Source organism: Dermacentor variabilis, chromosome 1 (assembly GCF_050947875.1).
Source record: "Dermacentor variabilis isolate Ectoservices chromosome 1, ASM5094787v1, whole genome shotgun sequence".
NCBI lineage: Eukaryota > Metazoa > Arthropoda > Arachnida > Ixodida > Ixodidae > Dermacentor > Dermacentor variabilis.
In genome coordinates, this window is record NC_134568.1 from 157,475,279 (window position 1) to 157,490,631 (window position 15,353).

Sequence of the window (15,353 nt, forward strand, 5' to 3'; positions counted from 1 at the left end):
TGTTGGCACATAATTTAATTATTTGAAACAAAGGGGGAGTGCGGGAGCGAAAACGAGACGTCTCTATAAGTGCTCGCACAAATTTGTTTACTAACGCACACAACTTGCGTGCGCGCGCAAAAGTAGACACGCGCACGTTATGTGCGCGGTGAATACATGTAGCGACAGATCAGAACCCCGTTCTATGTGCGCCTTCTTGTAATACGACAGAAGGATTTTGTCAGGAGCGATCGCCCTTCTATTATCCGCTCCTCAATGCTTCAGAAGCCGTGCAGGTGATCCTGCTAAGAAACAGGTACATCACAGGCGCTGGAAGTGGCAACTGTCCACTGTCACGTGTAGATGAGAGTTTTTGATGGTCCTTACACCCTCCGGCGCATTCCTTCTGTGGGTCATTGTTTTTTTTTCTTTTGTTCCATCGTTACTCCGCTATTTGCAGCAGCATGCAACAACTACAGAATGTGCCGTTATGTCAACAAAGGCAGCGTGCCCATAGGCCGCAGCATGAAGACAGAATAAACACGCACGGACAGTCTGGCCACGCATCTGAGTGTCTTCGTCACACGGCGAATGGCAGGCCCGTTGTTGAAAGAGCATGATATGCACTCTGTTGGCCCTCATTGCTCAGCTTTCCTTATTTGTCAGCGTGCCTTCGGACAAGGGTTTGCTATCGTGTTGATCCTCTGCTGCAGCCCGCTTATAGGCGTGCTCCGTCGCGCGGAATAATGGCCCTGTAAGACAATAGCGTGACATAACTATTAGGCGTATTTACTGCAAGCTTTTACTCAGCTTACTGTAGCTCAGTAAACTTATGTTTTCCTTCTTGTTTTTTAAATTTTTTTTACGCTGCGGGGACTATCACTGGCGGCTTGGCTAACTGTACTCAGGTGAACTGTTTGCGCATTGGACGTCTGGTGTTTTGCCGATAACTGTTACGATGCCTTGGTTAATTCCTTCATGAAGATTTGACGAATTGCTGTTAATCATTTTCAAATTGGCGATTTCTTTACAGGGGTCAAAATCAAACACGAAGATTATTTCCCATTAAGTGAACTGTAAAGGTTATGGTTATGCATATCACTCGTTAGCATTCAGATAATCTTTGTATGGCCTCACAGGTAAAGAGCTCGCTGCTGTTAGCTCAAAAGAGGCAGGGATAACCTTTGGCTTACCTAAACGGTGTTCTTGGCCCGCGTAATATTCTGCAAATATGTTCAGATTTGTAAACATGCAAGAGCTTCATCACGTAAGTGGTACGTACGATTTGCTCAAGCAAGAATTGTTCGTACTACCGGCAGCGTGGTCGGTGCATTCACCCACTCACTCTCGTCAAGCCACTGGCGCAAACCTTCATCTTGCCGATAACGGTCGCTGGAACGTTGCAAAAAGACACATATCACACTTGTTCAGAAAAAAAGCGAAAGATGGACTCATTTCTTAACGGATGTATCAGTAAATGTTTAACCACAGTAGCGAAATACGTAGATTTCCGTACACCATTCAAGTAGAGAGGGCGTCTGTGATGATTTGAGTCTGCGCGCTGAGCTATTCCTTATGGGAATCGTGGACCGCACAAGTCACAATGAAACGGTCCGCTTGTAACGTTCCAAAGCAAAATATTCACAAGTTTGGCGCACTTCCACTCTTCACCCTTCTTTAGAATACCTATCTCTATCTCTACACAAATAAAAAAGATAAACGAAATACGGCGACATGTCTTTTCACAGATTCTTTCGGTGTTAATATTGCGATGACCTAACTCTGTTCGAGAAAAGAAAACGAGCTAATTCGTCGCGCACATTCAGTGAATGCTGAAAGCAGATCTTCCATGTTTCTTGCTGTACCGTGATGCTTTCAGCGAATGTGTCCTTGCAACCCAAAGGCAGAGATGTTTTGTCTTACACGCGTGGCAAGCGTGTTCTGTCCTTCCAGCGCCGTAACCATTTATACCACTAACAATCGCGTTGACTTCAAGTTAAGCCGAGACACCGCTTACAAGCCATAGCCATAGATTAGCCATAGACATTAGCCTTAGATTAGCCATAGACAGTATGCCATTTGGCATACTGTCTATGGCTAATCGTTCCCGTAAACGTACTTTTAAGCTTTAAAAAACCGTGTCCGCTTTCACAAACCTTTCTCTTCCCTACTTTACAGTGGCTCCCAGTAGGCTATGCGTTCCACTTCTGAGCATGAGGTCGGGGCTTCGATAGCCGGTCATGGCAGCCACGCAAATTCCACTGGAGAATATATACTGTCTAGCGATAGAACAATTGCTGCCGTTCTAGTTTTTTTTCCCAAATGGAACAAAAAATTGTTTTGAGGATCGCATAATTATTTTTGTCGGTAAGCACATTACAATTATACAGTGTCTCAGTTCAGGCTCAGGAAAGGCAAATAAACGTAATAAGCAGCAAAAATCAGCTATTTTAGATATCTAGGAAAGGCAACGGTAGACTCGGCGTATCGATCGGTTTCTCGATAGCATTTGACCAGTTAGATCGCAAAATCCTGATTATGAAACCTGAACACTACAACATCCGTGACAAATCTTATTGACATACTTTAAAAACATATTTGGGCCCCCGCAGACAGCCAGGTTGGGCAAAATCATTATTCGCCGGATGTAAAACATATTGCGGAATTCTACAGCGCAATATACTTTGGCCTCTTCCATTCAACTTGTAAATATTCGTCCACCTAAAAAGAATAATAAAAGACATCATTGGTATTTGTGTCAGTATAACTTGAACAATTCTTCTACCTAGGGTAAAGCCTTATAAAGCAGCAGAAGCTTGATGTGGGCGAGTTGGTTTAACATTTACCACCTCTCCGTCGTAGAAATTCTTCTCTTAGCTCGTGTCTGTGTAGCGCTGTTTTACTTCAGGTATAAATGTGCCTTTTAAGTCGCCTAATTTGTATGTCAAATAATGAAAGATTAGTCTGGCGAATTTCATGTGAAATTAAGCTGCTACGAAAGCTTGAATGCTAGTGCGGTGTTCAGTTTAAAAGTTCACCTGTACGTCAGTGTTCTAGTCAGCGTTGCAGAAAGAGCTAAAGTTGTTCTTTACGCAGACGACACAAATGTGTTCTCGACTGTTTCCACAATAACAGAAGTGACAGTATACACTGAAACAAAACACTCGGGGCACTGTATACTTGGAGCCAAGCTTCTTCATTAATGATAGAGAGAGAGAGAGAGATAGAGAGGGAGAACTAAGGGCTGGGACGTTGTCCAGACGCACGTCCGGTTTCGCTACCTTGCACAAAGGCGACAGGTACCTTTTCTCTCTCCTTCATTCTCTCTTCTCTTTAATAGTAAACTGCAAGAAAGCCAAGCCTGTCTTATTCAGACCTAAATACAAAAACATAAACGATTTTGATCTCATGCTTGCTCGGTACAGAAGGTTCGTTTGTAAAATGTCTTGGAGATATAGTTCAAGAAAGCGAGGTAGTATAGATTTACTCAGTATCTTGCTACGAGACTTACTAGGAGAACTGGTGCATCATATAGGACACGCTCCTTTCAGCCAACGCTATCTGTTAGTTGTCGGAAAGTCACGGTGTAGCAGAAGAGTAGATTATATTTTTCTGCTATATAGGGTGTCAGCATACACTTTCAAAAAGTTTTTTTTAATTGCCTGTGATAGACAGCACAGTTCCAGTGAATGAGCTGCTCTACTATAAGAGGCGTACATTAGTTACACAAAAATTTGAAATGCAAAATTAACTCAGTAACAAACATTCACTAATTAGGTTTTAACTAATTACCTTATGGCATATATTGCAATTTACAAATTCTAGCGGGTGAGACTGCAAAGCATATCCACTTGAAAAGAATTGTGCAGATGACATCATTTACGAGACAGGTGCCGTCAAACTTACGGTAAAAATGCACTGCCATTCCACTTACTTTCTTAACAAAATGTCATTTTATGCGTTGAAACAAAAAAAAAATAAGCAAGTGCAACGCCAGTGCATTTCTCCGCAAAGTTCGAGAATTAATATCTCGAAACTGGTGTCATCCTGAAAATTCTTTTCAAGTGGATCAACCTCGCGAACTACCCGGCTAGCATTTGTAAATTGCAATATGTGCCATAAGGTAATCAGTTAAAAACTTGATTACTGAATTTTTGTTAATTAGTCGGTTATGCATTTGAATGTTTTGTGCAAGTAATGGCCGCCTCTTCGTGTAGACCAGGTCATGGACTAGAATTGTGCTGTCAGCCACAGGCAATTTTTTTTTTATTTTGAAAGTGTTCGCTGAAACACCCGGTGTATAAGCCCTGCTATTGAAAATAATTTACTACAGAATGCATGTATCCTATAGGGAAATCTTTTTACGTCTACAACCACTTTTAAAGCAAAGATGCGTAAGATATTTTGTTACTTTTCACGCTGTACATTAACTACAGTGTGTTCACCTAATCTTGTACTAAAATGCCAAGTTTGAAGTGCACAGTTACCGTCAAAGTTCTTATTCGCTTCGAAGCTGTGACCCACAGCATCAGAATATAACTTTAAAATAAAGACGTGACGATGATGATCATGATGCGCACATAAATTGGTTGTATTGGGGCGACATAAAGAAACGGTGGCAGAAATGCGGGCACAATACGCCAAATTTCAACTGAGATATCTGTTTTTAATATTGCGGAATAAAACAAGGTAAACAGGACGAGCCACAATAAGGCATAAATGAGACGGAGGGCGAAAAATATGAGAAAAATCGCGAAGAGGCGCGCTCATGAAGGGGTTCGGATTAATTTTATTTCGACGTGTTATATCAAAGTCTGGCAACTTATTTGGCGACGCATTGCGAAGATTTCACATAAGATAATATTTATAGATGATTTCTTCGTGCATTATAGAGTTCGTTCATTACTCATTTACTAACTCAGAAGCCATAGACGTGTATCTTATAATCGAGACAACTTGGCTAGGTTGTCTGAATGAAACTACTGTTTTGCGGTTGCAAGGAGTCATACCACCGCCATGCGTTTGTTTCACTTACAATATATAACTTTTATTCTGCGAACAGAGTTGCACCCGCACATTCGAAAGCGATGAAGTCTATTTGTGTCTGATGTCCACATGCTACAGTTCGGCTAGGACGGACTGTCCGCTGAAAGGATACAAAAAGTTTTTCACCATTCGGGTTATTTAGCGGGCATAGAAATTTCAGCACGTAAACCGTTTGCATTCCGCCCACATCGAAAAGGGGCCACAGATGCAAAAATTAAGAAACATCAGCAACGCGCTCAGATGCAGAACACCACACATGCATTTGAGACGCATAACAGAGTCATTTGCTCTCGTCATTCTGAGGGAATGAAGCAGGGAGAAAATAGCTCGCTTCCAAAAGTTGCTGAGAAAGCTTGCCGAATATAACCACTAAAATAGTCATGTTTATGGTGATTGTGTTCGCCGCCCGTCATTTTTACCTAACGTTCTTCTACACACTTTAAAATATTTTCCTTCTTCTTTCTTTTTTTACGCTTACTCAGGCGTCCCACTGTCACGCATCTTGTAGCCAGCTGGAAACAGACCACGTAAATGTAATAAGACCTAATAGAGAGTTTTAGTTTAGGGGACGCAAGCGGCTTGCGTACGCAAGAACTAGCGGCGACGGTACTGCGCATGCGCAGACCGCTACGTCTATTTGCGTTCTTGGGTTGTTTGGCCGGCCGAAAACATCGCTGCCCCTAAGTGGTCACATTACCCACGTGTCTCTCGCATGGTAGGAGAATTTACGAGTAGCTAGCGGGTAGATCATCTAATAAATATTTCGCCAAGTGTTGACAGACGTCGTTTTTATATATATTAGAGAGGTTTAGCGTGTCCGGTATTCGGATAAACGCCGTTGGGGCGGAGCCATAAACGGGAGCGGCCTGCATGGTGCATCCACCTGGCGGCGCAAAGCTCATATGGACAAAAGTAGCTAATATTGCTGTAACCAAGTCTGTTCTACTTCACTGCTGGTGTAAATTTTCGGCACTGCCAAAAATTTATACCCGCAGCAAAGTAAAATACACTTGGTTACTGCAATATTAGCTGTTTTTGTCTGTTTAAGCTTTGCGCCACCAGGTGGCTGCACCACGCAGATCGCTCCCGTTCATGGCTCCGCCTCAACGCCCCAGCCTGCGTTTACCCGAATACCGGACACTAAATCGCTGTATTAACTGCTTTTAACAACAATAGTTTTATGTGCTTTACTTCATATGCTTGATTTCATGTTTTAAAAAATAATAACGCGGCAAAGATCAGACGATGATGGCGCTGCGAGCGCATGCGACCTCACTGCGGCTTGCGTTTGGGGCCGCTAACCTATAACGTGTTTCTGCTTGCGTACGCAAACGCAAACGCACCCAAGCGCTAGGGGCCCCAACGCTTTGCGTCCCCTAAACTAAAACTCTCTAATAACGGCCACGCGCCTGTTGATTGCAGCTGTTATAATTAAGGAGCTCTGGCGACGTCTTTTCTTTCTATGCGAAAGCATCAAATCGTCCGCTGAGCGAAAAAGCCGGTTTCTGTAGCAGCGAAACGGCACCTAAATTCCCATTGGCTGCGACGTCACGTCACGTGCGCGCCTCGACGGAGCAAATCGTCCGAAAGAGAGCACCTGGGGAGGTATTCTGTAAGAGTCCACCTAGTGTCCATATCGGCTGCTGCTGACTGGATGCAGCTGTACGAGATGGGAGGAGACGAGCTGCCCTAGCCAATCAGCAGCGGCCGAAATGGACAGTTCACTAAGTGGACTCTTACAGAATACCTCACCCCCCCCCATCAGCCATGCTGGCCCGCCAGGTGTTGCGCGAGGGGAGAGAGCATCGCAGCGACGACACGGAATCCTCGCTTTCGGGAGCCTGTATTATTCGCGCGCTCCACTGTCCGCGCAAGCTCTCTCCTGCATTCTAACTTCGCCGCGGTAATCGCTATAAAGAAATTAATGCATAAAAAACAATAAATTCTAAAGGACAAACGTTCCCGGAAGTGCGCTTCGAACCTACGAACCCACAGGGACCTCTAACAGAGGAACTTATTTTAAAATGCTGCCATCACAAGGGGGGGCATCGCAGCAGAGGGCGACGACGGCACTGTTGCAGTTTTTAAAGGCAACAGAATTGGACAAGCGGCTGTAGCCTGAACAGATGTGTACAGTGCTGCAAGTGCTACTGTGCTCTGCGGTGACAGTATGCGCCGACAGCGACCGACTGTGAGTGTATGTCTATGCTCCTTTCTTTCTTTAACTCTACTTCGTTATCACTTTACCTACCCCTCCCCTCTCTCCCCAGCGTAGGGTAGCAAGCCGGATGTTCCCGTCTGGTTAACCTCCCTGCCTTTCCACTTTCCTCTGTCTCTCTCTCTCTCTTTCTACGACCCCACAGAGAGGCCGAGTATCTTACCCTCCTAGATAGCAGTTCTATGCAGTCTGCTTTATTACATCATGCGACTTGGACAGAAACTTCCATTGTCAAGGCCGGCGTGACGAAAGCGATGCCTTCAAAATCACCGCGGCTTACTCCGCAGCGTCCCACGGCAGTCGGGCAAGGTAGCATGAGGTCATCTCTCGAAGTGCACCAGCCTTCTGCTATGTAGGAGGCGTTGTCCAAGCGTCTCAACGCAGTCTACTGCTCGCGAGGAGTTCATAATTCGAAGGACCGCTCAGCGGCGTTGAATTGGACATTAATGCTTTCACATTCACAACTCGTACGAAGTGCTCGCGTCCTCCGATTTTTTTTTTTGTCTTTTCATTCTTTTTTTTTTCATTTTTATTCTGTGGATACATTCACGTAACCCGCCGTGGTTGCTCAGTGGCTATGGTGTTGGGCTGCTGAGCACGAGGTCGCGGGATCGAATCCCGGCCACGGCGGCCGCATTTCGATGGGGGCGAAATGCGAAAACACCCGTGTACTTAGATTTAGGTGCACGTTAAAGAACCCCAGGTGGTCAAAATTTCCGGAGTCCTCCACTACGGCGTGCCTCATAATCAGAAAGTGGTTTTGGCACGTAAAACCCCAAATATTATTATTACATTCACGTGGTTCAACGTGCCTTATAAAAATGTTGCTCATAAGTAACTTTAAAAAATACAGATCCGACATTCCTCTCTCTCGGGAAAGGCACAAGTTCCGCCGGTTTTCTTATATTTTGACTTTCGCTTTCACCCAAGTAACAAGGTAGTCCAAGCCTTCCTTTCAGAACAATACTTCGTTTACGCAATGTTTTGAAAATAAAAAGTACTAAAGGTGTGGACAAAGAACTAGCGGTTGAATTCACAGAACTTTTCATTCGTAAGTACTCTCTGTCATTGATGAGTCGCTTTCGCTACTATGTCCAACAAAGAGATTGGCTTGAAGTTGCTTTTACGAGCACTCGTAGCGTAAGAGCATTTTTGTGAATACGGTCCTACAGAAGACCACGATGCAAGTGATGGACAAGATGTTGTGCAGGAAATGGTTATGGGTATGTTGGGGTAACCAGTGCAAAACAAATGTTAGGCAGGAGTAAGAGACAGACACAAGGAGCTGCTGTGTCTTCGTTCTGCGCCCTGTTTGTTTCGTGCCCTGAATTATAGGAGCCGCATTCACGTAAGTAATATTTGCCATTGACCGGCCGCTTCGCTAAGTAATACATCGAGCATCAGGATTGGCTGGCAATTACTCTTCCGAGCAATTCTAACGTAAGAGTTTTTTTGTGAATACGGGCCCAGAAGTTTAAACAAATTGCCAGCCACAAGTCAAAAACACAAAAGCGGCTCCCCTAAAAAGCAGTCATACACCTGTCCCTGTAGCGTCTCCACGCTTCGAAAGATAGCTCCTTCACGTATCGCACTGGCCCGAAGAAAAGCAGCTGGTGCCTTAGTGGTTCAGCGTCAGTGAGCAGCGTGCAGTCACGTACCGCATGCACGAACAAACAAGATCGGTAAAAAGAAGATGGCTCGAAGCACAAACGGGCAAATTAAAAAGGCGTTGCGAAGATGTATATATGAGGTTCTTTCCAAGAAACTCCTCGCCGTGACCTTCTCTCCAAGTGCAAGTTCGCGCCGCAGCGGAGAAAATGCAGCGAGAAAGACCGAACGGCCAGGTATTTCGCTTCGCAGATGTTGGTATCACTGGAACTTTACGAAGAAAAGACCTTCGCCAGAAAAGAATGGAGCTTCACAAAGGGGCAGCGCCTGTGCAAGGCGAAGGCGGGGACGTAGATACGAAGCGCAAGAAAAGAGAGAGAGAGCCGGACAAAACGATTTGCAGACGCATGGGTACATGTTCTTGTTGTGGGGAACTTGGCGCTGCATTCTTGGCCTGCCTATGATTATAGTCACAGTAGTCACCTTGATGCAAGATGTTAGCTCCAGTTGCAAACCTGGCCTAAGGAATCATATTACCAATTCACCGCATCAGCAGCGCAAGTAAGGCGGCTCTTGTCATAAATTGTAAAATGAGAATGCTGTCATTACGTAAAAGTGGCTAATTTCTTTGAATCAATCTGAGGGCTTACATATCAGAGAAAAAAAGAGAAGTACCCTTATAAAAATGAACGTTAACATTCTTTAGAACTCCTACCAACTTTCTATTTACTTTATTGACAGTCTATTAACATTTACATTCTAGTAACATTTGTTCATACACAGTCAAAAGACTTCCTTCTTACTTTTGTATAAAGAATATTTTCAATACACCGTTAACAGACTTTCTTCTTACTTTTCTATAAAGAATATTTTCAATACACTGTTAACAGACTTTCTTATTACTTTTGTATAAAGAATGTTTTAAATACACCGTTAAAAGACTTCCTTCTTACTTTTGTATAAAGAATATTTTAAATACACCGTTAAAAGACTTCCTTCTTACTTTTGTATAAAGAATATTTTCAATACACTGTTAACAGACTTTCTTCTTACTTTTGTATAAAGAATATTTTCAATACACCGTTAATAGACTTCCTTCTTACTTTTGTATAAAGAATATATTTAATACACCGTGAAGACTGATGATGATATGTAGTGTTTATTGGCGCAAGGGCCAAGTGTGGCCTTCTTACTTCTTACTTCCTTCTTACTTTTGCACATAGAATATTTTAAGGTCCCCATCAACATGTATTTTTCTAACTTTTATCTCTATAACCACTTCAGTACTGCGTCAGAAGGCTAGTTACTTTTGTGTAAAGAGTGTTGTACTATACATCATCGAACTATATTTTTTTGTTTGAAGGACATGTATCCTCAGTACGTCCACAGCTCGTACTGTTTGCCAAAAAATATTTAGAATGGGAAGTAACCTGAGAGTTTCTGATAAATTTTTCTAACACACATCAATGCCGATATATGACATACTCAGGAGTCAAGCTCATTGTTTTAAATCATAGTCCCAGTCCAAGTCGGTAGCCAATTGTTGACGGAGTGCTCTTAAAATGTTTAAAGAAATATGTTCGTAAATTCTTAGAACTAATCTTTTAGAGGATCTACTGGACTACGTGAGCGTGCGGGGACGTCAGCACACTCCGAGAAAATTTGCTTGCGCTACACCACCTGACCGGTGTGATAGCGGACTACTGTGTAGGCCGCGCACCAGTTGCAGAGCTTTATCCCGACCTTGGGGCTGGTTAACTTAAGGCCGATTTACGCTTGAGCCGTGACGCATGCGGTCGTGCAGAAAACTGTACATTTCGCCCACTGGTTCACAAATTTTGGCATACACTGGGCTCGCACATGCAGTGTATAAACCGAAATGTGTGTACCAGTCTACAAAATGTGCAAATTTTCACCCGACCACATGCGTGCGGGCAGGCGGGTGGTGTGGTGTAAGGCTCGAGCGTAAATTTGCCCTTACCACGCACTGCTATTGCAATGCCACCAATTAGCTTTGCAACGAGATAATTAGGTCAGTGCATTCTGCGATATAAATAGTACGCCCTAAGCTGGAACGTGTCAGCATAGTAGCGTCACGATATTTGTTAAAAAGAAGAAAAAGAACCGAAACTCAGGGTAACACGGCGCTGGAACGTTCCCGCTCAAATGTCCAAAAGGCTGCAAAATACAACTACTGCTGAGTGAGAGCGTGTATTGACCTGAGAAGCGCACAGGTCGAATAGAAAGAAAAGCTGAACTCTGTGCAAGCAACACTTTTCTGTGAAAAAATAATTAAATTACCCTTACAGTATAAAAAAATGTAGCTTTCTACGCGTTCATATTCGCACGCTTTCGTCCCTGCCTCCTACCGACGGCTTCTGCATATTAAAGGAAATAGGACCTTGCATCAAAGTGAAGGCAAAGTAACTATGTCAACTGATGTGCTTTATGGCGATGGTAGCTTGCTGTGTGTGAAAACAGATCGAAAAGAAATAATTATGCACTCTTAACATTCAGTGATCTTGCTTCACAACACGGCGACAAAATTTTGAGCTCCGACAAGGGACCATGACATCCGTAATAATGGCATTCCGTATACCAACAGCCAGGATATCAAAGGCCATGCTTTTGCCGTGCTTCTGGCGTCTGAAAACTGCTAACGTCATAGCCGCCACGCTTCGGACGTATATTTGACTATAAAAATAGTACTACAATGTGCTTCACCGCTGGGCGCCAGGGAGCAATGTTTTGTCTTTGAGAGCAGCAAGTGCTAAAGGATGCTCTTGCGCAAAATAGAATAACCACATAATTTACCCAATATGATTTTATTGTTCTATGTTTACTACATTTCGAGAAAAAAGTCGGTTTTCAGAAAAATAATTGTCTCGAAAGATAAAACTATACAGCCCCTAAATGCCCAACAAAATTGAGCCGGCTGCCTTCTCAGTTTTTTTTTTTTCAACCTCGGCCATGAGGTACATTCCTCCCTCTAAGTGCAGTTCCCAGAAAGGGGTGCGTACACAAAGGCCGGCCACAGCTTTCACCAAGAGGCGAGGAATGTCTAGGTGTGAGTCAACCATCGCAAGGTAGCGGGGGAGGGGGGGGGGTGCATGTTTCGGCTTAAAGAGGGGCTTTAGTTCCGCGGCGGTCAAGGCGAAGCAGGTGGATGGAAAGAATGTCACATGCCTCTCCCGCGCATGCGCACAAATTTGACAGTTGGCCGAGTCGAGGCAAAGAGGAAGACCATCGCAATCGCCATCAGTTCCTTTGCGACGCCGGCATGGTACGGTCGGAGCGATGTAGTTGTTTCGTGTCGTATTGTAGCAGCAATCTAGCTATTTTTGCTGCTATTTATGCTTATGCTGTGTTGTGGCTAATTCATCGATGCAATTTAGTAAAGCAATGAAGTGGGCTAGTTGGTGAACGTTCCTGACCCGAACTATGATCACATTTCGCGAACTTGTCATATCTTTTATACCCCCCCCACCCCCCCGCGCCATATCTCCTTGTATATACGCGCGTTCTTTAACAGTATTAAACAGTTGGTAGTTTGCGCTACGTCCGTCCACGTCCTGTCCTTCCTTAATATCGTCTGTGTAAAACTGAGCGCAATATAACCATGAATCATCGATGCATGCCAACCAGCAAGGTGTGTGCGAAGCCCACGGTGCTTTCTTCGTTCCGTGATGTGAGCATTTCTGGAACTTCTCTGCCAGCTGCGATGCAGTGTCGTGTGAAGTGATTTAATATTGGCACTGTCCGTGTTTTAAACTGCACAAATAGCGAACAGCTGTTCCTCAAGACTGCTATGCGCCGAAGTTTTCTCTATCTCCAAATTATAATAAAAGGTATGTTCTTTTCCATCATTTTTCATAAACATATTATTTTGATGTTATTTTATTTCAGTTTCTAATGCCGCATTTTGGCAGGTTATGATAGCGCGAACTGTAACGACGTGAAATGTTCTAAGAACGATTTTCTTACCTTTTTCAGCTGCCCCGCGTCATGGGGTTCGCTTGAAGTTGCTATAAACACGAAGCGTACAAATACTTCATTTTCACAGCGTTCGCAATGACCTAAGGTCTGGTAAATATTGTCTGATCATGAACTCATTCTTTGCTCTTTCCTACTCTGGGTGCACAGGATGAGAAACAGTAAAATATTGAGCGTATAGCTTCATGGTTCCCAATTATATATTTTTCAGCGAACCGGTTCACAATGACATAGGTTGCACTGGATAGACAAGTGCGAATGTGAAAGAACTCATTCGCACCTCTTTAACCACTGCAACCTATGTCATTGTGAACCGGTATTTTTTGACACTGATATTTTGTTTTCGAGTAAAAATAAACGAACACGTCAAATTACAGAAGCGTTCCATATAATGTGTGCTTAAAAATGCATCAGTCAGCCATTGGTTGCTATCACTGACAAAGCATTTGTATTCTTGAATACTGCTTCAAGCTCTGTCATCTGTTTATATAAAAATGGATGACACGTTTTGCACATGCTCGGTGCAGCTAGCTGGCGCTGTTACGTTCATTCCTTCCAAAAATAACCAGCTTTGAGTAAGCGCTCGCGTGTCCACCTTCTCTGCGTCCGTGTCTATTGTGCGTGCTACAAATTTCACCATGAATAAACGATGTAATTAACTTTTTAGTGAGTAACTCATTTATGCAGGTAATTGGTAGAGAAACCCATTTTGTACACTTTCCTAATTTTAATAACACGTAGTAAATACAACGCAGCAAAGGATATGCATTTAATAATGTGCCCCATCATTGCCATCTCCTCTGCAAGTAAACAGGGATGACGGTCACAATTTTAGCATTCATGTGAACCTTAAAAAGCTGTTCTATGTATGTGATATGCTAACCTGAACATGATGTTAACACTGACCATCTTGTTTCTGTGCAGGGTTGGTTCATTCTGCAAGCATTCTGAGACATCAGCTTGCATAATCGATGCTTGCTAGAGATTATGCCGTAATCAACTAAGTCATTATTCATTTTTGTTCATTTCTCTACTACTTCTCTCACAATTCTGTGTAAATATTTTCGTGTGAATAAACTTCTTTCAGTGCAAACTTGCATTTGTTTTCCATTTTCGTGCACCTTCTAGGTTGCATACTGCCGTTTACCAACATGTTCACACATACTGACAAATGTTTACACTATGCTACTAGGTCGTATGTGGGACAAATGTTACTAGGGGAATAGTAAGACGTCAATAGCAAGTACATAAGCACATGTAAGTAAAATTTTGCCAGAGTGTTACTAAAGAGCCTAAAGGCTTCTGTTGGTTGACGGTTAGTAGAATGTTTACAGACCATCTATGAACATGCTTCAGTTGAAGTACGGTAGCCAATTCTTGATAGGATCCAATTCTTGATAGGATGTTACTAGGGTGTATAAAGACAAATGTTAATAGGGGATTGGTAGAAAGTCAACAGAAAATATATGAACATTTTTCTTTTGAAAGAATGTTAATACGGTGTATAAAGAAAGCTTGTTAATAGGGGATTGGTAGGAAGTCAACAGAAAATATATGAACACTTTTCTTTTGAAAGAATGTTAATACGGTGTATAAAGAAAGCTTGTTAATAGGGTGTTGGTAGGAATTTAACAGAAAATATATGAACATTTCTCTTTTGAAAGAATGTTACTAGGGTGTATAAAGACAAATGTTCATAGGAAATTGGTAGAAAGTTTAAAGACATCCTATGAACATGTTTCTATTGAAAGTTGGTGGCCAATTGTTTCTAGGGTGTTACTAGAGCGTTGTTAGGATGTATAAAGACAGCTGGTAGGATTTCAATTGACTGTTGGTAGGTTCTAGTAACAAAAGTCTATAGACTGTCTAAAAAATGTTGTTAGAAATTTTTATAAGGGTAGTTTGCAGCCACAAGAAAATACTACACACTAAATTAGTCACCAGTGGGAAGGCGTCATGAAATATTCTCCGGAATGGAAGGAATTGATGGAGAAAGCAGAGGCGAAGGATTACGCTTGGGTGAGTAGGGGAAGATAGCGCGATTACGGCCTAAGAAGTTCCCTAGTCTCGACCACTGGTGAATAAATAAATCTACAAGAGCTTCAGTGTATGCACTGCTCGATCTTTCTGCAAGGCGCACTGGCGGTTAATCTAATGAAGTATGTACCACGAATCAATGTAATTTGGTTCAGACGGCTGAAACCTCTGGGACACGCGAAAGAAGGACCTTTTAGCATAAGCACTCTGTATCTGGTCACCTCTTGAATTCTGTCTCGCTGAATGCTCTGATTGCATAAACAGTTTCATAGTACGTGCATGAATAAGGAGCTCTTCGAGCAAAGTTAGTTGAAGCAGGTGCACTCCCGCTATTTTAATTAGGAATTTGTTTCACTATTAAAAGGCTGGAGCGATCGCACGGTGACCAGTGTGGTCATAGAAGTCATGTGGTCGTTTTACTTGACTTTGTGACTCGGCTGTGACAAAAATATTTATAAAACAGGTCTAATTG

General features: G+C 42.9%; 1 protein-coding gene across 2 annotated transcripts in view; it reads right to left on the reverse strand.

Annotated features, from left to right (window-relative positions):
* The window catches only part of LOC142587313 (tachykinin-like peptides receptor 99D), an 837,205-nt gene that overhangs the window by 519,581 nt on the left and 302,271 nt on the right, over positions 1–15,353 (reverse strand). The window lies entirely within an intron of this gene.